The sequence below is a fragment of the Canis lupus genome, chromosome 16 (assembly GCF_011100685.1).
Source record: "Canis lupus familiaris isolate Mischka breed German Shepherd chromosome 16, alternate assembly UU_Cfam_GSD_1.0, whole genome shotgun sequence".
Classification (NCBI taxonomy): domain Eukaryota; kingdom Metazoa; phylum Chordata; class Mammalia; order Carnivora; family Canidae; genus Canis; species Canis lupus.
This window is the reverse complement of record NC_049237.1, coordinates 55,795,003-55,822,465: the sequence shown is the minus strand read 5'-3', so window position 1 is coordinate 55,822,465 and position 27,463 is coordinate 55,795,003. Positions and strand designations below refer to the sequence as shown.

Below are 27,463 nucleotides of genomic sequence, written 5' to 3'. Positions count from 1 at the left end.
TGAAGCAGCAGAAAGAGAAATTAAGGAAATAGTCTCATTTATAATTGGACCAAAACCAATAAGATACCTTGGAATAAACCTAACAAAAGAAGTGAAAGACCTGTACTCTGAAATTATAAAACACTGATGAAAGAAATTGAAGACTATATGAACAAATGGAAAGACAGTCCATGCTTATGGATGGGAAGAACAAGCATTGTTAAAATTTCCATACTATCCAAGGCAATTTACAGATTTAATACATTCCCTATCAAAATCCAATAGTATTTTTCACAGAACTAGAAAAAATATCTATAAAATTTGTATGGAACCACAAAGACCCCAGATAGCCAAAACAATATTATAAGAAAAACTGGGGATATCACAATATCAGATTCCAAGTTGTATTACAAAGTTGTAGTAATCAAAATAGTATGGTGCTAGCACAAAAACAGACACATAGATCAATGGATCTATTCTAATAGAGAACCCAGAAATAAACCCATGATGTTACAGGCAATAATCTTCAAGTGGGCAAGAATATGCAGTAGGAAAACAATAGTCTCTTCAACAATGGTGTTGGGGAAAACTGGACAGCTGCATGCAAAAGAATGAAATTGGACCACTTTTTTACGTGATATACAAAAATGGACTAAAAATGGGTTAAAGACCTAAATGTGAGACCTGACAATATAAAAATCCTAGGAGACAGTACAGTCAGTAATTTCTCTGACATTGGCAGTACCATTTTTCTAATACATCTTCTAAGTCAAGGGGAACCAAAGCGTAAATAAATAATTGCAACTACATCAAATAAAAAGCTTCTGCACAGCAAAGGAATCAAATCAACAAAACTAAAAGACAATATACTGACTGGGATCAGATATATAAGGGGATATATGTGATAAGGGGTTAGCATTCAAGATATATAGGGGCACTCAGGTGGCTCAGCTCTTGGGTGTCTGCCTTCGGCTCAGGGCATGATCCTGGAGTCCAGGGATTGAGTCCCGCGTCAGGCTCCCTACATGGAGTCTGCCTGTGCTCTCCCCCCTCTCTCATGAGTAATAAAATATTTAAAATATATATATTTGTGTGTGTGTGTGTGTGTGTAGGAACTTCTACAACTCAGCACCAAAAAAAAACCCATTCAATTAAAAAATTCAATATCACCTCACACCTGTCAGAATGGCTAAAATCAAAACTGCTTGAAACAGTAAGTGTTAAGGATGTGGAGAGAAAGGACCCCTCTTACACTGTTGGTGGGAATAGAAACTGGTGTAGCCACTATGGAAAATAATATGGAGGTGCCTCAAAAAATAAAAAATAGAATCATATAATCCAGTAATTCAATACTGGATATTTAGCCAAAGAAAACACATTCATTCAAAAAGATATATGAACCCCATTTTGTTGCATCATTTGTTAGAATAGCCAAAATATATTGGCAAGTCAAGTATACATGGTTAGATGAATGGATAGATATATAAATATATATAATATGCATAATATGCTATATATATTTATATATATTCATATAAAAGAATTATTTGTTGTCATTTGCAACAACTGGGTGGATCTAGAAAGTATAATCCTAAGTGAAATAAGTCAATCAGCAATGGAGAAATAGCATGATTTCACTCATGTGGAATTTAAGAAACAGAACAAATGAACAAAGCAAAAACAAACAGGAAAAATCAGAGAGGAAAACAAATCATGAGACACTCTTAACTCTTGGAAACTCTTGGAAACAAACTGAGGGTCGCTGAAGGGGAGGTGGGTGGGGGATGAGGTAACTGGGTGACAGACATTAAGTAGGACACATGACATAATGAGCACTGAATGTTATATACAACTGATGAATTACTGACACCTACATCTAAAACTAATGATGTACTATATGTTGGCAAATTGAATTTAAATTTTAAAAAAAGAAACCCCAAAAAACCCCTAGACTCTTAAATATAGAGAAGAAACTGGAGATTACCAAAGGAAAGGTGGTTGGGGAAATGGGTGAATTAGATGGAGGGGATTAAGAGTATACTTATGATGAGCACTGAGTAATGTATAAAATTATTGAATCAGGATATTGTACATCTGAAACTAATGTAACACTGTACATTATACTGTAAATAAGTTTTTGAAAATGACTTAACTTTACTCAGCACAAAAACATTCATACTGTGGAGAAATACTATGCATGTTAATGTGGAAAATATTTCATAACCTTGTAATAATGTATGGTGACAGATGGCAACTACACTTACAGCAATGAGCATTAAGTAATGATAGAGTTGTGGAATCACTATGTTGTACACCAGAAAGTTATATAACAACTTCATTTATATACTTCAATAAATTTTAGAAATGTAAAAAATATACCATGCCATCTTAACTGTACAAATCTCAAATAATGAATATTTAATGTAAATATTTTCATTAAAAAAAAAGAAAAATAATCTAACTGGTGGTTGCCAAAAGTGGGTGTTAGGGGGTGAAGGAATTGGATGATGGTCGTCAAAAGGTAGAATTTTTCAGTTACAGGTTAAATAAATACTGGGAGTGTATGTACAACATGATGGCTACAGTTAACACTTCTGTACAGTAGATTTGAAAGTTTCTAAAAGAAGATCTTAAAAACTCTTATCACAAAGAATAAAACATTTTTTCTTTTGTTTTTGTGCTTTACATGATGGATATTATCTAAACATAATATGCTAGTCATTTCACAATATATTTGTCTTTATGCTGTACACCTTTCCCCTACAGTGCTATATGCTAATTATATCTCAAATAGAAACAAAGATAGAAAGTGTGAATGGTTGTTACATACAGAGTTGGTCATATAGACATAAAATACCTCTAGAAAAATGTTCAAGAAATCAATTCTATTCGTTACACCTAGGGAGGGAACCAGGAGTATAAATTTAGGGGCTGTGTACCTCCTTGGTCCTTTAGAATTTTAAATATATAAATCTAAAAATCATACCAATTTGAAACATTTCTTCTTTTCTAATATAGTAATCAATGCTATAATCTTCCCACTAAGCACTGCTTTTACTATTTCCTTCCAATTTCAATATTTCATTTTTATTTAGTAAAAAAATAAATATATTTATTTAAATATTTAAATTCAATTTTTTTCTTGGGGGGGATGTTGTCTTTTAGATGCAAGATACTAAACTTTGTTTGTATATGGATAGTAATAATTCCTGAAAGGGAGAGAGAGTGGCCATGTATGCAGTAGCAGGAAGCAGAAGGAAGAGCATCTGACGGAATCTCTGCATCTACTTGCAGAAAACAAAAGGATGAAAGTATGGGGCCTTGAGGAATGGTGGCACATGGATTCCATTCCCCTTAGTTTTCTTAAAAAATGTGAGAAGTCTGCAATTGAGGGTATGTGTGGACATAAAAGGAACAGACGAATAAGTGTTATGATGGAAGCATAACCCACTTCCTCCAGTGAAGAAGTTAAATGTTTTTCTGCAGGTATAGAGAAGGCAGATGGCTGGGTATTGCCAGGTTGAATGGTGCAGAGGGACAGAGGGGTGCAGGAGTTGAGAAGATGTGCAGCAGGGACATAATGATGGGCTGTAGAGGTTCAAAGGGACCAGAAGGAAAATGAGGCCATTGGGGTGAGAGTAGTGACACCCCAGTGCAGGAGTACTGGAGAAAGGGAGAGCCCAGAAACAGGTGAAGCGAGATTGAGATCTGAAACCATAGATGCGGTTCCCTGGGGGACAAGCTTGAGAGTAATACATGAGCCCAGAGGACAACAGTCTGAGATGCCTTGGCTACTTCTCCATGTTTGCATCCAGTAGGGCTCAAGGAAAGAACACGGTTCAGTGTGTCTCACTTCTCATCCACAGCCTCCACTCTCTCCCTATGTATTGGGAATGGTTGAGAAGCTTCTTCTCCCTGACACTGAACTTTGCATATCCCATGCCAGCAGGGCATGATGGTTTTCATGATGGTTTCATTCCCTACATTCCATGGATCATTGCAGAGGATTTCCATCACACCCTGACTTCACTCAGGGGTGGGAGAAAATAGTCAATGCTGGCTGAGAACACAAAGGATGGTCATGAAGGTAAGGTAATGTATACGAAGTACCAACCTAGCCCAAATTAGATGCCAGCAAAGCTAGTTTTCTTCTCTTCCCTCCCTAGTAAGGGGGTATGAGAGCCAGATTGTCATGTTACCCTGATTTTGCTCCAATTTCATACAAATATCCCCAGAGTTTTTTATTCTATAAGCCTTCAAGCACGTGTGACTCTAAGGCAGGAGGTCTTTTCTCAATGAACTTATTACACGAATGGACATGGTAAAAGAACTCTTTCCACCAAATGACTTATAATAGATTGGCTCCCTTGATCCCACTTTTCTTGTCACCAAAATACTGTGTTTTATGAGGAACTTCAAAGTCTGGAAACCAACTCCATGCAATAGCACTCTATAAGCAGTTCTGGAATTGAGAATTAAGAGCTACATCGATTGCATGGGAGCAGTCAGCCCTGATGAGGCATGCCTGTGGAGTCTACAAGACCAAGGATACCAAAACTCAGCAGCAGCATTTTCCACAGGCCCAGCTGTGCATGGCCACTCTCATACCAGCCCTTGTTTATAGAGTCTTGTTCAGGATACAAAGTGTGGTTATCAATAGCCTCAGAGATTTCCAATTCAAGATGTTACCGTGGGAGGATCCTGAACTCACCCCTTCCAATGGACACTCCAAATCTATAGCTATCTACCAAATAATTTCCTCCAAAAGACACCCCAAAACTAGCTGGTTTCTATATATCAGGTGAATAAGAAATCTCTCAAATCAATATAGTTAAGAGAAGTTGAGACACAATCTCACCATAAACCCCATACCCAGTATAGTGAACCACAATCAGGAGGAAACTCACAACCCAAAGCCTTTCCCTGAGAAAGAAAAAGTTTTAATCCCAAGCTTGCATGCCAACTTTTAAGACCTGCAGGTGAGAGATGAGCCCCCCAAACATCGAGCTTTGAAAGCAAACAGGACTTGTATCCATGAGACCCTCAAGATTCTGGTGATCTGAGAAAAAGTTTCCTGTAAAGCATCTCACATTTCTGTGAAAGAGCCTATTTACTTATCTTAAAGCCTTGGGCTGAGGGCAGGCATCTAATTCAACACACATCTGGGACCAACCAAAATCCTCTCCAAGATGGAAGCCAGCCAGTAGCATTTTTGCTCTCTCCTTCTGCCATGCTCCAAATTGCCAATTTCTCTGTGATAGATTTGCAGCATATATCTGGCGCCCTGTTTTTTTTGTTTTGTTTTGTTTTGTTTTGTTTTCATGGCTGCTGCCCACAGGATGCCCCTTGATTACCCAGCTCTGGTGGTTATTAGGGCTTATGTTTGAAGCTTCTACAAGCCTGTAGCAGTTAAATAGTTGTTTATCAACCACTACTACCCAGGGCACAATGGAGAGGGAGCAGACTGAAACACACCCCTGGTATTTTTGTGAAGGAGGACAACTTATCATCAGAGTGATGGCCTGAAAGAGGGTGTACTAATTAAACGCACATCTAGGGACTAACTATGATTTTTTTCCAGAGACTGAAGTTGGCAGGGATCATATTCACATTCCCTCTCTGCCCTATCACAAAGCACCAGTGTCTTCCTAAAAGAAGCTTTTGCACATGTCTGATGCCCTAGCTTTTTTGTGCCTGCTACCCAGAAGACACAGTCCCTGATTGCTAGATTATGGTAGCCAGTGAGGCTGCTATTCCTGGGTTGATTGGGATGGTATCAAATAGAAGTCTTAACTAGCCATCAGTACAGAGGGAGAAGACAGAAGAAGCCCTTCTTCCAGTCTTCACTCTAAGAGGTATATTTGTATACCTCAAAAACTGCTGCCTGAGGATATAGCTTCCAATCACATGGAATCAGGTGCTGACTGAAATACTCCCTTTTCAGGACACAGATCTTGGCATGCTTCAACTATTGGGAACACTAAGGATAAAGAAGTAAGCTTGAACAAAACGTTTTGAGAGATAACACGTAACTAGGGAGGATTTAACAATAAGGTTCATCTCCTACATGAGGCCATTCCTTCAAGGCTGAAAGTCTTGACTATTTATCTTATGCATGGAAACCAACACAGGGAGTCAAGGAAAATGAATTAACAGGAATATGACCCCAAAAGTACAATATCAGAAAAAGGCCCTAACACATTGGAGATAAGTAATTTACTCAATAACAGCCATAAAGATGCTCATACAAGTTAACTAATAAAGCTCTAACAACTGATCCTGAAGAAGTGGAAATCTGAATTGATGAAGTATTCAGAATAATCGTCTTGGAGAAGTTTAATGAACTACAAGAACATAGAAATGGGCAGCTACATGGACAACTAGGAAAATAATACACGAACAAAACAACAAGGTTGATGAGGCAATAGAAATTATTAAAAAAAAACATTTTAGAACCAAAAATACAATAGCTGAACTTAAGAATTCAATAAATAGCTTCCATAGGATATATAGCCACATAGAAGAAACATCATGACCTGGAAAATAAGATATTTCAAATTATTTAGTAAAAAGAGCAAGAAAAACAAGAATGAAGGAATGGAGAAAGTCTAAGGGAATTATGGGGCATAAGAAACAATATTCACATTATGGCACCTCCAGGAGAAGAGAAAGAGGAAGAAACAGAAAATATATTTAAAACAATAATGTCTGAAAACTTCTCAAACCTGGGGAAAGTCATTCAATCTAAGAGCCCCGAAATATTCCAAATAGGTTGAAAACAAATAGGGCAACACTGAGACATATTACAATTAAATCGTCAAAGTTTAGAGATAAAGATAGCATTTTTAAAAAAGATTTTATTTATTTATTCATGAGAGATACAGAGAGAGGCAGAGACACAGGCCGAGGGAGAAGCAGGCTGCATGCAGGGAACCCGACACAGGACTCGATCCGGGGTCTCCAAGATCAGACCCTGGGCTGAAGGCAGCACTGTACCGTTGAGCCACCGGACTGCCCAAGATAGCATTTAAAAGCAGTAAGGGAAAAGTTACATAGGAAAGAACCTTTATATGACTACTAGCAGATTTTCTCAACAGAAACTTTTCTGGCCAGGAGAGAATGTAGTAATATATTCAAAATATTGAAAGAAAAAATGTTTACAAGAATATTATACCCATTGAAGTGGTATTTCAGACAGGAAGAAGGGATAAAGACTTGCCTGACCAAATGAAATTAAAGGAATTCATCATCAGACATGCCTTACCAGAAATATAAAGGGAGTTCTCTGAGAGTAAATAAAAGAACACTAATTAACATTATAATGACATAAGAAGACAGTCTAAAACTTGCCAGTAGTGGAAATTATATAGTCAAAGTTGAATTTTGTACATGGCAATGATAGTGCAAAATTTACTTACATCTCTAAAGTTAAAAAAACAAATGGCATTAGTTACACAATATGAAAATATGTAAACTGCAACAATGATAAAACTCAAAATGTGAGGGTGAGGAGAAATGTGAAGACGAATCCTTTTCAAATTCATTTGTTACTAGTTTAAAATAGTGTTATAGGGGGATCCCTGGGTGGCTCAGCGGCTCAGCGGTTTAGGGCCTGCCTTTGGCCCAGGGGCGATCCTGGAGTCCCGGGATCGAGTCCCACGTTGGGCTCCCGGCAGGGAGCCTGCTTCTCCCTCTCCCTGTGTCTCTGCCTCTCTCTCTCTTTCTCTCTCTCTCTCTATCATAAATGAATAAAAAAGTCTTAAAAAAATAAAATAGTGTTATAATTTTAAGATATTTTGTGTAGCCCTCATGTAATCACAAGGGAAAACCCTATTCTAGTGACACGAAAGAATATAAAGAAGTAAAAATATGCTGGTATCACAAGACACTAATATACACACAAAAAGCAGAATTAAAGAAAAAAACAAACAATGGATCTATAAAACAACCAAAAGACAACTAACACAATAAATAGCAAAAGTAAGCTCTTGTTTATCATAATTATTTTCAACACAAACAGATAAAATTCTCCAATTAAAAGACAAAGAATAGCTGACTAGACTAAAAGACCAAGGGATATTTTCCCTGACAGAGATCCACTTTAACCTTAAAGACACACAAAAGACCTACAGTGAAGGGATGTGAAAGGTATTTCCAGCAAATGGTAACCATAAAAAGAGAAGGGGTAGTTATACGAATTTCGTACAAAATAGACTTTGAACAAAAACATGATAAAAAGAGACAAGGTCATTATATAATGATAAAGGTGGCAATCAAGGATATATAGCAACCATAAATATGTATGTGCCCATCAATAAGGCACCTAAATACATAAAGTAAAATCTAATAGAGGTAAAAAGAGAAATAGCAATATAATAATATTTGAAGACTTTAATATTCTATTCTCAACAATGGATAGATGATCTAGACAAATATGCAATAAGGAAAAAGTGGATTTGAACAATGCTATAGACAAAATGACCTAAGAGACATGCAACAAATGTTCTGACAACAGAATACATGTTCTTCTCAACTATACATGGAACATTTTATAGAACAGACCATATGTTAAGCCCCAAAACAAGGCTTAGTTTATAAAAATCTTTTACTAAAAAAGATTGAAATTGTACTAATTATCTTTTCTGACCATGAGGGTAAGAAACTAGATATCAATTATGAACAGAAAACTGTTGATGAACACATGAAAATTAAACAATGTTTTTCTGAGCAATATAGCAAAGAATAAATTGATGGCAAATTAAAAAGTATATTGAGGCAAACAAAAATGGAAACATAGCATACCAAAACTTAATAGGATACACCAAGCAGTTTTAAGAGAGAGGTTCATAGCGATAAACACTTAACATTAAGAAAAATCCCAAACAGTCTAACTCTACACTTTAAGGAACTAGAAAAAAAGGAGAACTGAGGTCAAAGAGAGCAGAAGAAAGGAAATAATAAAGATTAGAGCAGAAGAGAAACACAAAAAGAAGAAGAGGAGGAGGAGCGGGAGAAAGAAAAAAAGAGAAAAGAAGAGAAAAGAAAAGAAATGAAGAAGAGAAAAGAAAAGAGAAACCTAAAAAAGCTATTCTGGACATCATACAGATGTCAAAATAGCCAAAATAAAACCAAATCATTGATGTAGTAATCAGTAAAAACTTATTGTGCATATATGAGAAAGACAGTTTGCAAAGTGGTAGCACTCAAACCAAAACACGGAATGAGGCTCATTGATATGCTCGTATTAGGCAGTTTATATCAAGGGAAATCAGTGACTTTTACCAATCATAGTGATTGGTAACAATATTTCAGTTTTCAGTGGTCACTTTATATCAACCTTTGGAAATCGTTTAAGTTTTACTTATCATTTCCAGAGGCACAAGCAAGAAATGCTCCAAGTCAAATTAGCTTTGCAAAATGAGCTAAATTAAATTTTGTTTATACAACAAAAGTGATTTGGTATGGTCAGAGAACTTAAGGTTGGCTCTCATTCATTTCCAATTTCAACCCTAGAAATAAAAGAAAAAATTTTAGAAACATACCAATTACCAAGACTGAATGAGGAAGAAACAGAAAGTCTGGAAGGACCAACCACTGGGAAGGAGATTTAATCAGTAATGAAAAACGTCCCAACACAGAATAGTCTAGGACCAGATGTATTCACTGGTGAGTTTTACAACCATTTAAAGAAGTGTAAGGCCAAAACTTCTTACACTCTTCCAAAAAATGAAAGGGGAAATAACTCTGCCAAACTGATTTTTAGGAGGCCAATATCATCTTAAAGCTAGAAAAGAACTATCAGAAAATAAAACAACTGACCCATAATCACGATGAACACAGATACAAATATCCTCAATAAAATACAACAAACTGAATTTAGCAGTATTTTAAAAGGATTACTCACTATGATCAACTGGGATTTCTATGTAGGATGTAAGGATGGTTCAACATACAAAAATCAATCAGTGTGATACATCCCATCACATTAAAAGAATAAGAGAAAAATATATAATCATTTCAATAGATGCAAGAAAAGCATTTGACAAAATTCAACATCTGCTTAATGATCAAAACTCTTAATTAGGTACAGAAAAATGTACCTCAAAAACCAAGGGCATTAAAAAAACCAAAAACCAAAAAATAAAATAAAATAAAATAAAATAAAAAAGACATATATAATAATCCCACAACTAGTAACATACTATATGGTGAAAGGTTGAAAGATGTTCCTCTAAGAGTAGGTACAAGACAAAAGGTGCCCACTCTTGCCATTCAACAGAGTGCTGGAAGTCCTTGTCAGAATCATTAGGAAAGAAATAAATAAGGCACCAGAATTGGAAAGGAAGAAGTAAAAATTGTCTCTATTTGCAGATGGCCTGATTGTATATACAGAAAAATCCCAAAAATTCTATAAAAAAACTGTTGTAGGTCATCAAAAAATTTAGTAAAATTACAGGACAAAAAATTAACATACAAAACTCAGTCATGCTTTATATAGTAGGAAAAATTACCTGAATAAAGGTATAAAATATTCCATTTATAACAGAAAGAAAAACAATAAAATACTTAGAAATAACCTTAACCAAGGATGTTAAAGATCTTTAAAAAAACTACAAGACACATTTGGGGAATATAAAAATTAGTGAAAGGGAATAAAGGGGAAAGGAGAGAAAATGTGTGAAAATATCAGTGAGGGTGACAAAACATGAGAGACACCTAACTCTGGGAAATGACAAGGGGTAGTGGAAAGGGAGGTGGGCAGGGGGTTGGGGTGACTAGGTGATGGGCACTGAGGGGGGCACTTGGTGGGATGAGCATTGGGTGTTATGTTATATGTTGGCAAATTGAACTCCAATAAAATTAGAATGACCAGCAGAAAAAAAAACATAAAAAAAACAAAAACTACAAGACATTTATGAAAAAAAGATGCAAATAAAATGGAAAAGTACCCCATATTTGTGGATTGGAAAATTAAAATTATTAAAATGTCAATACTATCAAAAGCCATCATAGCTTCAATGCAATTTCTACCAAGGTTCCAAGGACTTTTTTTTAAACAGTGGTATAAAAGCAATTCTAAAATATCTATGAAACCACAAAACAACCAGAGTAAACAAAGCAATCCTAAGAAAGAATTTTTTAAAAAGTATTACACTTTGTGGTTTCAAGCTACACCACACAGCTATAGTAATCAAAATAGTATGGTTCTGGTATAAAAACAGATAAATAGATCAATGAAATTGGACCTAAAAGCCCAGGAATAAACCCAGACTTTTTTTTATTAGTATTTGACAAGAGATCCAAGAATACTCAATAGAGAAGAGATAATCTCTCAAAGTGTGGTTCTGGGAAAATTGTGTATTCAAATGTAAAAGAATGAAACTAAACCCCTATCTTACAGTCTCACAATAACTAACTCTAAATGGATTAAAGACTTAAATATAATACCTGAAACCATCATACAAGAAAACCTTGACTTGGATCTTGGCAATGATTTTTTTGGGTAGAAAAACCAAAGCACCAGTGACAAAATCAGACAAAAACAATTGGGGCTATGTTGGATAAAGCTCCTTCACATCAAAAGAAACAGTCAACAAAGTGAAAAAAAGAGCTTAAAGAATAGGAAAAAATATTTCTGCACAATTTATGAAATAAGAGTTTAATGTCTAAATTATGCAACTCAATAACAAAGCCCCCAATAATTTAATAAAGGGGAAGAGCCCTGGTGATTTATCCAAAGACAACCTATAGATGCCCAACAACTACATGAAAAAAACGTTCAATATAAGTAGCCACTAGAGAAATTGAAATCAAAACCATGAGATATCACACTTCATGCCTATTAAAATGGCTAATATCTAGAAGAGATAACATACACAGGAGAGGATGTGGACAAAGGGAAATCTCATACTATTGCTAGGATTGTAAATGGGTATAGCCACTATGGAAAACACATGGAAGTTACTTTAAAAATTAAAAATCAAACTATCATATGATCTAGCAATTCCACTTCTGAGAATATATCCACAGGATATGAAAACACTAACCTGGAGGGGTAACTGCACCCTCATGTTCATTGCAGCATTATTTTTAATATCCAAGACATGGAAACAACCTATTGCCCATCAATCAATGGATGAACATATAAAGAATTTGTTTTTTTTTTTCTTTTAAGATTTTATTTATTTATTTATGATAGACAGAGAGAGAGAGAGAGAGAGAGAGGCAGGCTCCATGCCGGGAACTCGATGCGGGACTCAATCCTGGGACTCCAGGATCACGCCCTGGGCCAAAGGCAGGCGCTAAACTGCTGAGCCACCCAGGGATCCCCAAGAATTTGTTGTTGCTGCATATGTGTGTGCATACTGGTGTGCGTGTGTGTGTGTATACTGAATATATAATGAAATATTCAGCCACATGAAATGAGAATATCTTGCCTTTTGCAACAGTATGGATGGAATTTTAGGACATTATGCAAAGTCAGACAGAAAAAGAATACTATAAGATCTCACATATATGTGGAATCAAATGCAGAGTGGAACAACACAAAACTCAAAGCAAAAGGAATTATATTTGTGGTAACCAAAGACAGGATTTGGGGAGAAGGAGAATAGGAGAAAGGTGATCGAAATGTTTAAACTTCCAGTTACAACATATATAAGTACTAGGGATATACTATACAGAATATAATATAATTATTATAGATGCTGTATTATATGTATAAATATTGTTAAAAGAGTAACTCCTAAGAGCTCTCATCACAGGGTAAGATTTAATTTTTTTTTATTATATGTTTATGAGATGATGGATACTAACTAAACTCTTAGCAATAATTTTGTTTTACAATATATGTCAAGCCATTTTACTGTACACCTTAAGCATATACAGTGATGTGTGTCAGTTCTATCTTAATAAGCCTAGAAAAAAATGCTCCTCGAGCTCATGCACCAAGAAAGAATGTCAATGTAGAGATAGAAGATGTAATAAAGTTCCACATAGAAGTCATTGATCTAAGAACACAATAACTGAACTGGAAAACAGAGGGTTCATCAGCAGATTAGAAGAAGTGAAAGAAACAGTGAACCTGATGACAAAGTGGTGGAACTCTTCCAATCAGAGAAGCAAAAAGAAAAATTTATAAAAAAGAGTAAAGAAAAATTAAGGGACTTATGTGACAATATCAAACATACTTACTTCCACATTTTTTGGGTCACAGAGGAAGACAAAAAAGGCAAGAAAAATTATTTGAAGAAATAATGGCTGAAACTTTCCTACCTTGGAAGGAAAAGGGACATCTAAATCCAGGAAGCTGAAGGAGTTCAAAACTAAAACGATTTTTTCTAGGTATGCCTCTTAAGGCAAAGGAAATAAATGCAAAAATAAACCACTGGGACTACAGCAAAACAAAAAGATATTACACAGCAAAGGAAATAATGAAACTACAAGGCAACATACTGATAGAAGATATTTGCAAATGACATATTTGATAAAGTATTGGTTTCCAAAATATGTAAATAACTTCTACAACTCAACATCCAAAAAATTAATTTTAAAATTGGGCAGCAGACACGAAAAGACATATCTCCAATGAAGACATCCAGATGCCTACCACACACAGGAAAAAAAATGCCCTAAATCGTTCACCATCAGGGAAATGTAAATCAAAGCTACAATGAGGTATCATCTCACATCTATCAGGCTAGCTAAAATTAATAACATGAGAAACAAGTGCTGCCAGGATTTAGAGAGAAAAGAGTCCTCTTGCTCTGTTGGTGGGCATGCAAACTGGTGTATTTACTCTGGAAAACCACATGCAGTTTACTCAAATAGCTAAAAATGGAACTACCGTATGATCCAGTAATTGCACTACTGAGTATATATCCCCCAAATACAAAAAAAAAAAAAAAAACCCCACAAATTCAAAGGGACAGATTCATCCCTATGTTTGTAGCAACATTGTCTAAAATAGCAAATTACAGAAGCATCCCAAGTGCCCATTGACTGATGAATGGATGAGGAAGAGGTAAGTATATACATACAATGGAATATTATTCATCCATAAAAAAGAATGAAATTTTGCCATTTGCAATGATATGGTTGGAATTAAATGGTGTGATGCTGAAACATGCAGAGAAAGACAAATACCATATGATTTCACTTATATGTGGGATTTATGAAACAAAAGAGTAGAGGGAAAGAAAAGGGAAAGGCAAACCAAGAAACAAACTTAAATATAATTTTCTGATGGTTACCAAAGAGGTGGTGGGTTGGGGGATGAGTGAAATAGGTGACAGATATTAAGGAGGGCATTTATCATAACTACTATTAGATGATGCATGGAATTTTTGAATCACTATATTGTATACCTTAAATTAATAAGATAAAAACAATTTTAAAAAATCAAGATGAACCAAAGAGACCTAAAACAGGACTCATTCTAATTCAAGTATCAAAATTAAAGAGGAGAGAATCTTAAAAGCAACAAGAGAAAAACAACTGTTATGCTCTAGGTAATCCTATAAGACAATAAGCAGATTTTTTAGCAGAAACATTATAGGCTAGAAGGGATGGGAGCATTATATTGAAAGTGCTGAAAGAAAAAAAATGCCAAAGAACAGTATCTACCCAGAAAAGTTGTTCTTCAGACTGTAAAGAGAAATAAGATTTTTCTAGAGAAGAAAACACTAAAAGAGGGGGCCGTTGGTGACTCAGTCAGCTAAGTGTCTGATTCTTGATTTTGGCTCAGGTCATATCTCAGGGTCCTGGAATCAAACACTGCATTGGGCTCCATGGACAGCAGGGGGTTTGCTTTTCTCATTTTTCCTCTCCCTCTCTCTCCCCCTGCTTACAACTCTGTGTTTCTCTAAAATACTAATTTTTTTTTAATGAAACACTAAAAGAGGTCATTAGCACTAAACCAACTTTATAGGAACTGTTTGAGGGATTTCTCTAAGCTGGAATATAAAGATACTAATTATTTACAGGAAAACATGAAAATGTAAATCATGCTGTGAAAGGTAAACATATAGTAAAATTCAGAATAATTTCATGTTGTAAGGGTAATAAGGTAATCACTTATAAAAGCTAGTATGAAGTCGAAAGAGACTAAAGTAAAAATAATTGTAACTATACAAATCTATTAATGGATACATGATATATTCAGATGTAAGCTGTGAAGTAAGAACAAAATGTGGGAAGAGGGAGTAAAAATATAGAGCTCTAGAATGCATTGAAACTTGGGGCACCTGGGTGGCTCAGTTGGTTGAATGTCTGCCTTTGGCTCAAGTCATGATCTCAGGTTTGTGGGATGGAGCCCTGGGTTGGGCTTAATGCTCAGCAGAGTCTGCTGGAGATTCTCTTTCCTGCTCTGTCTGCCCCTCTACTCCCCCGACTTGTTTGCTCTCTCACAAATAAATAAATCTTAAAAATAAGATTTCAAATAAACAACTTAAGGTTGTACCACAAGGAACTAGAAAAAGAAGAGTGAACTAAGCCCAAAGTTATTAGACAGAAGTAAATTAAGATCAGAATGGACATAAATGAGAAAATACTAGAAGGACAACAGAAAAGGTCAATAAAACTAAGAGCTGGTTCTTTGAAAAAAAAAAGCTGTCAAATTTATTAAGCTTGCCTAGAAAAATAGGACTCAAAAATAAGAAGTAAAACAGGATTCATTCAAACACAAAAGATCCTAAGAGACTATCATGAACAACCATACTCCAACAAATTGGTTTCTAAAAACATGCAACCCACCAAAACAGACCTATGAAGAAATAGAAAACCTGAACAGACCTATTATAAGGACACTGAATCAATAAACTGCCTAACAAAGAAAAGCACTGGACCAAATGGTTTCACTAGCAAATTCTGTGACACATTTAAAGAAAAATTAATATAAATATTTCTCAAACTCTTCAAAAAATAGAAAAGGAGGGAATACTCCTAAACTCATTTAAAAGGCCAGCATTGCACCAATACCAAAACTAGACAAGGACACCACAAGAAAATAAATTGCAGGCCAATAGCCCTGATGAACATAGATTCAAAAACTCTCAACAAAATATTACCAAACTAAATACAAAAAATATGTTAAAATGATCATACACCATGATCAAGTGGGATTTTTTCAAAGGAAGAAAGAATGGTTCAACATCTGCAAATCAATATGTGATACACAAGAACAAAATGAAGGATAAAATTATAATCATTTCCCTAGAAATGACACAGAAGCAGTTGACAAAATTCAAAATTTATAATAAAAAAATCTCACCGAAGTGAGTAAAGAGAGAAGGTATTTCAATGTAATGATGATCATATGTAATGAGCCTACAGCTATCATCATACCCACTAAAAATTTGAAAATCTTCCTTTAAGATAAAGAACAAGACAATGATGCCCATTTGTACTCATTTTATTCAATATAGTAATAGAAATCCTAGCCACAGTGATGAGGCAAGAAAAACAAGTAAAAGACATCCACTCGGAAAATAAGTAAAACTCTCACTATTTGCAGATGGCCTAGTATCATAAAAAACTAAAGACTTCACCAGAAAAAAAATGTTAGAATTCCTCTAGGAAAAGCTGTTAGAACTCCTCAGTGAAGTTACAGGACACAAAATCAATATATACAAATCTGTTGCATTTTTACACACTAATAACAAACTATCAGAAAGAGAAATTTTTTAAAGTCCCATTTATGATTGCATTGAAAAGAAGAAGATACCCACGAATAATCTGAAGGAGGTTAAAGACCTATACTCAAAACTATGACAATAATGAAAACACTTGAAGTCACAAATAAATGGGAAGATAATCTGTGCTCATGGACTGGAAAAATATTGTTAAAATGTTCATATGACCCAAAGCAATCTACAGATTCAATGCAGTCCCCCCAAAATGGCATTTTTTTTTCTCCAGAAAAAGAAAAAAATCTTAAAACTTATATGGAATCACAAAAGACTTCCAATAGCCAAAGCAATCTTGGGAAGAGCAAAGCCAGAGGCATTATGTTCCCTGATATCAAGCTACAATAAATCTGTACTAATAAAAAATATGCTTTTGGCATAAAAACAGACAAAAATCCATAGAGCAGAATACAGAGCCCATAAATAAACCCACACACACATATGGCCAATTGATTTATGACAAAGGAGCCAAAAATATACAAGGGGAAAGGACAGTTTTTCTTTTCCAATAAATAGCAGTGAGAAACCTGGACAGCCACACACAAAAGAATGAAACTGGACCAGGATTTTACACATACACGTGCAAAAATTAACTCAAAATGGATTAAAGATTTGATCTTAAAGTAAAACTCTTCAAAGACAATGTAGTGGATATGCTCTTTGACATCAATCTTGGGAATAACTTTTTTTTGGATTTGACACCAAAAGCAAATACAACAAAAACAAATGAGACTGCGTTGAAATAAAATGCATCTGCACAGAAAAGGAAACCAATAAAATGAAAAGGCAACCCACTGAATGAGAGAAGATATTTGCAAATGATCCACCTGATAAAGAATATCTAAAATATACAAAGAACTGTACAGCAACAAAAAGTAAATATCCAATTAACGAACGGGCAGAGGCCCTCAACAGACATTTTTCCAAAGAAAACACACCAATGGCCAACAGATACATGAAAAGATGCTCAACATTACTAATCAAAATGGAAATGAAAATCAAAACCACAGTGATGTATCACGGTACGCTTGTCAAATAGCTAAAATAAAAAAGAGAAGAAGTAACTAGTGTTGGCAAGGGTACGGAGAAAAAGGAAAAGTCATGCACTGTGGGTGGGAATACAAACTGGTGCAGCCACTGTGGAAAACAGTATGGAAGTTCCTTAAAAACTAAAAATAAGAATATCATATAATTTAATCATTCTACTACCAGGTTTTTACTAGGTATTTACCCAAAGGAGAAGAAAACACTATTTTTAAAAAATTTTTTAAAGATTTTATTTATTAGAGAGAGAGCACATGAGCAAGCATAAGCAAGAGGGAGGTACGGAGGGGGAGGGAGAAGCAGACTCCCCACTAAACAGGAGCCTGACCCAGGGCTCAATCCTAGGAGCCCAAAATCATGACCTGAGCCCAAGGCAAATGCTTAACCAACAGTACTACCCAAGTGCTCCCAAAAATACTAATTTTAGATGATATATACACCTGTGGGGAGCACAGCATAACCTAGGACATGGGATGGTGTACAGGCGCGGAATCACCATGGTGTAGGCCTAAAACTAATGAAACATTGCGTGCCAATCATATTGAAGCACTCACATGCACACGCACATGCACACACACCCTGTTAGAATGGCTGCTACAAAAAAGACCAGATGCAACAAGTGTTGTTAAGGAGGTGGAGCAAAAGAACACTTTCATGCTGTCGGTAGGAATGTAATTTGGTACAGTCACTACGGAAAATAGTATGAAGTTTCCTCAAAAAAATTAAAAATAGAACTACCAAACAATCCAGTGATTTCACTTCTGGGTGTTTCTGTCAAGAGTCCGAAACCTCTACCTTGGAAGGATGTACGCACCTCCATGTCCATGGCAGCATTGTTTACAAGAGTCAACGTGTGGCAGCAACCTCACTGACCTCAAGGTTTCAACGAACCTCAACCAATGAGATAAAGATGTGGTGTGCGTGCACACGATGGGATGGTGTTCAGCCATAAAAGAAGGAAATCCTGCCTTTGTGAGAGTGTGAGTTTAACTTGAAGGTGAAAACAGTAACCAAAGGGTTAATGGCATTAAGAAGTCCAGCTGCAACTTTTTACCCGGACTTTTTAGTTTGCCTTTAAATTTCCCTAACTCTCCTATTGGGGGAGGCAGATTTGAGGCTTGCTCTCCCTTCTCATTTAGCCGCCTCTCAAACTCTTTCCTTGATGCATACTCCATGCCTCGGTGATTGGCCTTGTTGCCTGTCAGGCAGAGGAGCCGGGTTTTGCCTACAAATTTGGAAAGCTGGGCAAGACATCTTTGCTTGTGGTTTGTTAGACCCAGTAACAGTCCCATGATGGGTCTAAACAATGGTCCTGGCTCTTTGTTCTCGGGACCGTCTCTCAGGCCCGACACCGACTGAGCGCTGGGGATCTTCAGAACGTAATATAACTCTTGCAGCGAGAAAATGGTTTTTGGTTTTGTTTTGAACAGATGTCTCTTAGTGAGCACTTTGTGTGTGAGAGCATGTGAGGTGGTTTTTTTTGTTTTTTTGTTTTTTTGTTTTTTGTTTTTTGTTTTTCCTCCTCTTTGTCTGGTTTGGATCTCTTGGCTTTCTTTTTCATCTGATTGGAAAAGGAGTGACCAAGGAATCTATTTGATACAGTCACAGTGAAGTCCTGACTTTTGGAGAAGAACTAATGCTCACAGAGGTACTCTGGGCTTCACTGGGTTTGTTTATTGCTTCAGTTTTTGGTATCTTTGGATAAAGCTGGTTGTGCTCTGACTGGAAAATGGGAAATGATAATTTAGTCCCTAAATGCAGCCCTTTGATCTATATTCTCCAAAATTGAATAGTTATGAATTTATGGAAAGGAAAAAAATTTTCTGACTCTGCTTGGCCATAGTAGTCATTAGGCTTGAGAGAAAAATGACTAATGGATCCATAAGTTATATAATACCATTTTAAGATTGTTTGTATCTTGTTTGTGTATCTGTACACATAGGTTGATCGATTGATGTCCATGTATGTTTTAAATGTGAGATGTTTTCTTGGTCTTTGCATGGTATTCCTAAAATTGGTGAAAGAACTCTGGCTGGTTTAAAGGCAAATGCTTGTGAGAAATGGCCCTCCTGAAACTCAAAAACTAACCCAAACATTTTTCAAGGTCATTTGATCTGGAAAAATATTTGATATGAAAGCTAATTTAAAGTTGTTGGATTTATTAAAATGGACATGTCTTTAAAGTTACCTGCGTTCTGAGAGGTACGTTTACATTATCTCTGTTGCAAAATTTGTCAGGAAAGAGAAAGCACATAGTATGTCCTTCTATCACCAGTTTTTTCTTTATATTTGATTCTATTTTGTTTGTTCACTTGTTTTTAGAGGAAAACATTAGAATTTTAATAAATGTAATTAAGACTAATAGAGACAAGTCTGTATGCAAGGAAACAGACTGGTTATTCAAAGGTGGAAAACTTCAGACAAAATCTGTATATAAAGAAGAAAATAGTAAAAGGTTTGTGAAAGGGAATCTCTGGAAAGAAATTTTATGCATAGATAAGAATAAGATTTTTGAGATGAGTATGTGAAAAAGTTTATTAGAAAGTGATCAACAGGGGATCCCTGGGTGGCGCAGCGGTTTGGAGCCTGCCTTTGGCCCAGGGTGCGATCCTGGAGACCCGGGATCGAATCCCACGTCGGGCTCCCGGTACATGGAGCCTGCTTCTCCCTCTGCCTGTGTCTCTGCCTCTCTCTCTCTCTCTCTGTGACTATCATAAAAAAAAAAAAAAAGTGATCAACATTTGGCAAAAGAAGAAAAGTGAGAGAACAAGATCACACAGAAGTTGAGCAATGATACATCAACAGATGCCTTAGCTGATTCTCAAAGGAATTACAAAAGTTGGATTACCCTCCAGAATCATCTAAATTGGGGCAAAGGGGCTGCACTTTATACTCTCATATTGAACAGTCATTGGATGTGACCACCTGAGAAGAGGGAGTGACCTTGGCAAGGCAGCTGTCTGCACTGAGCAATATATATATTGACATGGGAGACAATGGAGGAAGAGAGAGACTGCATAAAATTTTTAAAAAAATCATCCTGTTGCATTAAATTACTTTTAAAGCAGAAGTGCACCAGTAGAGGATTGGAATTTATTTTTCTGTTAAAATGAGATTCTTCTTAGATAATTTATCCATGTTTTGTCTTTATTAGATCTTTGATTATTTGAGAAAGTTGTTTATTTGGTACATAAAATTACATGGGAAGCGTAGTCAAGTAAGGGATAATAAACCTTAAGTAATATTGTATGGATGAATGCTCTCTCCCCAAAATTATATAAAATTCCTGAGGTTTTGATATGTCCTGGTATAAAGTCATCAATTGTAATTCTAATTATTGAAGGGTTGTATGCCACAGAGTTTTCTTGACAAGTACATTATAATGATAAATACAGGTTTCTGGTAACTTTAAGACCACAAAAATGAACTAAGAATTTCTAGAACTAATAAAAAAAAAACTACATTCAAACAGAACAATATTATAGGGGGTTGAATAAAGTTGAAGAGAATTATATTTTTTATGACTCCTATTTGAAATGTGGCTGATTCTCTAATATCTGCTCTTCCCGTTTTAAGGAAAATTTCTCTTAAGCTATCTCTAACTTAAAAAATTTGGCAAAAAACCCCCAACAAAACAGATTTATCTTTTTCTCCCTACCTAATCACTCCAGAATTCTAACTCAAAGTGATTATTTTCTTTTCTTTTCAAGGCAATGTATTTATTTGCATAAGTTGAGTAAGATTCTGTTCTTTTTATGACAGGACACAATTGGAAATATTGATTATATTACCAAGGCTTCGACTGAAATGCCATATTTGAGAGACATGCGTAGAATCAGAGATGACCACACCCCCTTAAGGAAATAGGGTTGACTTCATGGAGACAATGCAAGCCCTTGGAAAAATAAGCCTAGTACCTTGTTTCAGTGTTCCCAGCAACCTTACCAGGTGAGTAAAAAAAAGGCCACTTCTTGTCAGGTTCAGGAAACTTCGAGAATTTTGGAAACCTTGACAAGAGAGGAATTCACCCATCTGTAGGTAGTGGAGGTGAAGTCTGATGGCAAGTATTTGGCTTGGCTTCTTAGGCTTTGAAAGTTCTATCTGAAATTCTTTATAAAAAGTTCTAGCAATACAGATTAAAAAAGATTAGGTCAAATTTGTTGAAAATCACTTATTTTACTAACAAATTAGTCTTAATTTGCCTATCTTTGGAAATGAAGGTGATTTTGGAGAGAAATTATGTTTCAGTAGCACACCTTTGTGGATGTTAGGTTCTAATTCTGATTAACTTTGAGTGTTTGTTGTTTACCTAGAATACTGGACTGGATCCTAAAAGTCTTCTGATTTCCTCAAACAGAACTAAAATTGCACTTGTTTTCCTGAAGCTAGACAACTTGAGGAAAACATCACAAAAAATTGCCACAGCAGCCCATGTTTGCCTGTTACCATATGGGCCACTCAGAATCATCACCAGAACACATTTTTTTTTCCAGGAAAATCCAGACCTTGAGATGTTTGCAGACCAGAGCAGTTGTATGGATTAAGGTCAATGAAGAGCTGGATACAGTGGTGACCTATCAGCTATTGTCTACTGCCAAGGACACCATAAAATGAACAGAGTGAGCCCAAGAGAATAATAAGGCAGCTCAAGCCACCAAGCTGGCAGCCCATACAGTCTTCAAAACCCAGTATAATGGCTTTAGTACCAGACACTAACGAGAACTAAAGAATGGGGAATGAGATACCATGCTGGCACTAAAGCCAGCTTAAAATATAATTCACAAAAGGTAATCCTTATTCCAGAACATCTTCTGGAAAAAATAAGTAGCCATATTTATCAAAGCACCTATTAAAATTAAGATGCCACATTTCAAAGGATTCAGAAATAGATCGTGGATCCCAATCTTCAGAGACTGTTGTAAAGATAGTCCAAAATATGACATTTGTGCTAAAAAATAATCCTAAAATGGGGGGCTTCCATCAGTTCTCAAAGGTATACAACTTAGAGACACCAAATCTGGAAAAGACTGGTAGGTAGATTTTATCATGATTCCAAAAAAGCAAGTTGATGCACCCCACAGATGTGCCCTCATACTGCCTGAATCCTAGAGACTTGATGTTATCAAAGACCTGGAAGAGCAAGCACCCAGAGGTCCAACTCCAACCTCCTTGGACAGAACCTTATGAGATGTTACTGACCACACATTCTTCAGTGAAACTAAAGGGAATTGAGCTGTGGATTTAACACACTCTAATTAAACTGGTTCTATGAGAATCCACAGGTCCCATACACACTGCTTGCAAGGAGAACATGGAAGGAAACCCTGCTTGGACCAACTAGCCTCTGACATACCTGAAACTACTATTTAGGAGAGCTGGTCGGAAGAAATCAGTAAGTCTCAAAAGTATTGATCCTTGTGAATTAACAGGAGTGCTATGTGCAATCCCAGGTTATATTTTTGTTTGTGGGTTTAAATATTTCCCTTGGTAATATAAATATTTAAACAGCTGGAGCATGATAAAAAGATTTAGACTCTTTGGCCAAGTAGTTTGAGATAATAGAATTATTTTAGATTATAGTTTGGCAGAACAAGGAGTTGTTTGTGCAGTAGCTAATTCGTCGTACTACAAGCTATTTAGTTACAACAAATCTACCCTAAGGCCCTAGATTCAGATCTAGAACTAGTTTTCAGGATACCTTAAGGAATTAGGTTTTAGTATTCAAATGTGAAATGTCCATATTCTTAATTCTCTCTTGCTATTAGTCATAAAATATAGAATGTTGTAGAAGAACTATTAACCAAATAACAAAAATGTTGGTAATACAGAATGTTGGGTCTCAACCTAGAACTAAAGAATATTTCTAAATGGGTATATTCCTCTAAACTCAATCTTTACCCCATTTCAGCAAGAAATTAGAGCCATCATTGTCCCAGGTCCCTCAAGAATGAGGAATGATCAAAGATAGAAAGGATTGAAACTGGTAAATCAAAGCATTAATGGGGCTGATAAGAACAACTACAACTTTCCACCCAAACCCCTTTTTGATTAAATTTCTCTGACTCCCCTCCTTCAAAAGAGGGATTATAGACCTACTCTCCTATCTTTTCATTTAGCTGCCTCTAAAATAAACCCTTTTGTTGCTGCATAGTCTTATGTTTCATTGATTAGCTTTAATCTATGTCCAGCAAATGAACTTGGGCTTTGTTACAAGGGCATCGTACTAAATGAAGTCAGTAAGACAGGGAAAGACAAATATCATATGACCTTACTTATATGTGGAATGTAAAAAGCAAAAACAAAAACACTCAACTCTTAGATGTAGAAAACAAATTAGTGGTTGCCATAAGCATGAGTTGGGGAGTGGTGAAATTGGTGAAGGAGATCAAAAGTTACAAACTTCCAGTATAAAGTAAATAAGCCATAGGGATATAATGTATAGCATAGTGATTGCAGCTTACAGTACTGTTTTCGTATAATTGAAAGCCCCTGAAGGAGTAGATTCTATAACTTATCACAAGAAGAAATTTTGAAACGTGTGGTGCCAAATGTTAATTATTATTGTGGTCTTTTCACAATATATATGAATATATAATCATTATGTTTTACACCTGAAACTAATAATATATGTCAATTATATCTCAATAAAAATGATAGCAATATTGTAAAAGCAAGAGTGAAGGACATTTCATTGCCAACTTTCCCCAAGCTTCTCTGGCAAAATAGGGGCATGAATACATTTTAACTAGAAGAACCGTGTAAAAAAAGCTGAGCATCTCACAGGAGTAATTCATGTTGGTGGCATGTAAAGTCTCTGAACTCCTTTCAGGGCCACAACAAACTTACAGCTACATATGGAGTATTTTTCCTTTAAAAAGGATCTAATAACTGGATGAAAAATGCCTCTACAACTAAAGACAAAGATGCATCAAGGAGAGTAGGAGAATCAAAGATACAGCCTTGGGCAGCCTGGGTGGCTCAGCGGTTTAGTCCTGCCTTCAGCCCAGGGCCTGATCCTGGGGCTCCAGGATCGAGTCCCACATCGGGCTCCCTGCATGGAGCCTGCTTCTCCCTCTGCCTGTGTCTCTGCCTCTCTCTCTCTCTCTCTCTCATGAATAAATAAGTAAAATCTTAAAAAATAAAATACAGCCTTATACCAACCCCCAGCCCAGACATAGTGACCCCACCACAATCAGTAGGAATGCCCCACATATGGAACACTATTTCAAGGGATTGTGCCCCATTATCAGGCACCCCCATCCTGGTGGCCAGTACCAAAAATACAAGCCCCTAATATATCTGGTTTTGGAAATTAATGGGGATTTAAGACCAGAAGACTCATAGAATCATAGGGAATGGACACCCTGCTCGAAAAAGGCTTATACGCAAATGTACTTGGCCTGAGATCCAGTACAAAAAGCAACAAATTGAAACATGCCTAGACCATAAGTGAGGGAAACCTATTAATTTTCAAGTAGCTGCATGAGATGCAGGAATCTACAGGGATTTTATCCAGGGGCAGAAGCAATCTCATGCTCATTGGCTGGTGATGGAGCTGACAGAGACCATTTTTTATGTCTCTCTCTAGCCTGCTAGCACAAGCAAGTTGGTAGAACTACCCCATGCCCTAACCACCCTATGCAGGACCACAAGAGTCAGTTGAGTGCCCCAAGTCACAGCCTGCATGCACAATGGATGAATAGCAACGGGGTCAGACAAGTGGCAGGAGCCCTGAAATCCCTAGGCAGCAGGCATACAAGCCCACGGATGGATGCCCATAGAGTGGCTGGCTCTTATAGGAAGGGAAGATTGCATTTCTGGGCTGCTCAGAACAGCTCCTGCACAAGATAGCCCCCTCAAAATTGAGGGTGATAGCAATTTCTTCCAATACACATGGAGAAGTTCAGAGATCCAGGCAAAATGTAGAGACGGAGGAATGTTTTCCAATCCAAATAATAAGGCAAATCCCCAGAAAAAGACCTTAAAAGGATATAAGCAACATATCCGAAAAGAGTTCATAGTAATGGTCATAAAGATGTTCACCAAACTCAGGAGAAAAATGAATGAACACAAACTTCCAAGAGACAGGAAATGTGAGAAGTACCAAACAGAATATATACCTAAATTGAGAAGACTAGAGCAGTTCAATAGCTGCATAGATAAAATAGAAGCATGAGTCAGTGAGCTGGAAGACAAAGCAATAGAAGAAATCCAGATAGAATGGCAGAATGAAAAAGAATTGGAAAAGTGACAATACCTTAGGGACATCCAGGACAATGTTCAGTGGAATAATATTCACATTATAGGGGTCCCAGAAGGAAAGAGAGAAAGGGCCAGAAAATTTTAAGTAATGATGGTGGAAAACTTCTGTAATCTGGGGAAAGATAAAGACATAAAGGTCTGGGAGACTTCTAGGAGAGATAAATGAATAGGAAACAACTAAGTTCACTTCATCCCATGGATACAACTATATAACATCCACATTCTGGCTGTAAATAACCCAGAAAATTACCTGCAGACTGAAGAACAGAATCTCCACAGCTAAATGTAAAGAAGGGACCACATTGAAGAGGCTAGGAAGGGCAGGGACATGGTTGGAAGCTAAATGGACCCATGGGACAGTTTACAGGAAGGAGAAATGCCATGGGCACATGAAAATGAGAGGACCAGGCCCTCACACCAAGCACCCCAGACATTAGCCTTCCTGAAAACCAAAGGGACATGATTCTTTGAGCTCTTCAAGTCCACAGGGCTTACCACCTGGAACTTTAAAAATCAGAAGGCCCAATGGGAATCAATAGGAAACCAAGTCCCTGCCCCTAAAGAGACAACACAACAAAGAGCTCCATGAAGTTACCTGCATAAAAGCAGTGGTTGAAAAATGCCTACAGTATATGGGAAGATTTGTTGACTAATCTCAGAACATGTGCTGAAGGGCAGGGATCACTGGGAGACCTCCTGGGATAAAGGAGTGGACAGCACCATTTCCCTCTCCTGTCACCCAGCAGAGACATGGGAAACCTGCAGGGACCAGCACAGTGCCAACACTGACTAACTGCTAATGGTTCACTTTGCCCTGCATTCTTCTGTGGACACAACTACTCTGGCCAGGCCTCTAGCTCCAGGTCCCCTCCCACAGCAGACCCATGCAAACATTTCTACCACCCTGTACCCCACTCTGGTGTTCTGCAAACATGCCCCTCTAATATGTTCTTGTCTGGAGCCCTTCCAAAGAGGTGTCACAAGACTAGCACTGTGCAAGCAGCCCTGACAGAGACTTGTGCCACTCCAAAGGGACTCCTGTCCCAAGGATAAGGGAAGATAATCACATATACATACCACCCACACAGCAGCAGGCAAGGGGAGAGAGTTGGTCTAATTATATTCTTCACTAACCAATGAAAGCTTCTCAGGGGACAACACAGGTAAAGTACCCTGCAGTTTGGTGCTATTCCATCTCTGTCAAATGCCTGGTCTGACTCAACTCAAGCCCATGGTGGCCCTAGACTGACCCACTAACACAATATAGGCACCAAACCCTGTCCACCAAACACAAAGAGAGCCACTGCAGAAAACTGGGATGAAGGGAAAAGTGGCCCAACCATAACAGTAGGGCAAGTGCAAACCCCATAAGAACACCTCTGAAGCACCAGGTTGTGGTGAACAGGGGACACTGCATTACAGGACACTATAGGACTTCTTCATAAAACCACTACCTTCAAGAGAAGGAGACATAGGTGATTTTCCTAACACAT

General features: G+C 36.8%; 1 long non-coding RNA gene across 2 annotated transcripts in view; it reads left to right on the top strand.

The window, feature by feature from the left end:
• LOC102154595 overlaps positions 1–27,463 on the top strand; it is a 58,731-nt gene that overhangs the window by 19,619 nt on the left and 11,649 nt on the right. Inside the window, exons 2-3 of one of the 2 annotated variants that reach the window (XR_005371717.1) lie at positions 21,471–21,656; positions 22,202–23,100. This is a non-coding gene — a long non-coding RNA (uncharacterized LOC102154595). Of the gene's footprint in view, positions 1–21,470; positions 21,657–22,201; positions 24,315–27,463 lie in introns of those variants that run through there. The other variant, XR_005371716.1, reaches the window with a different exon arrangement.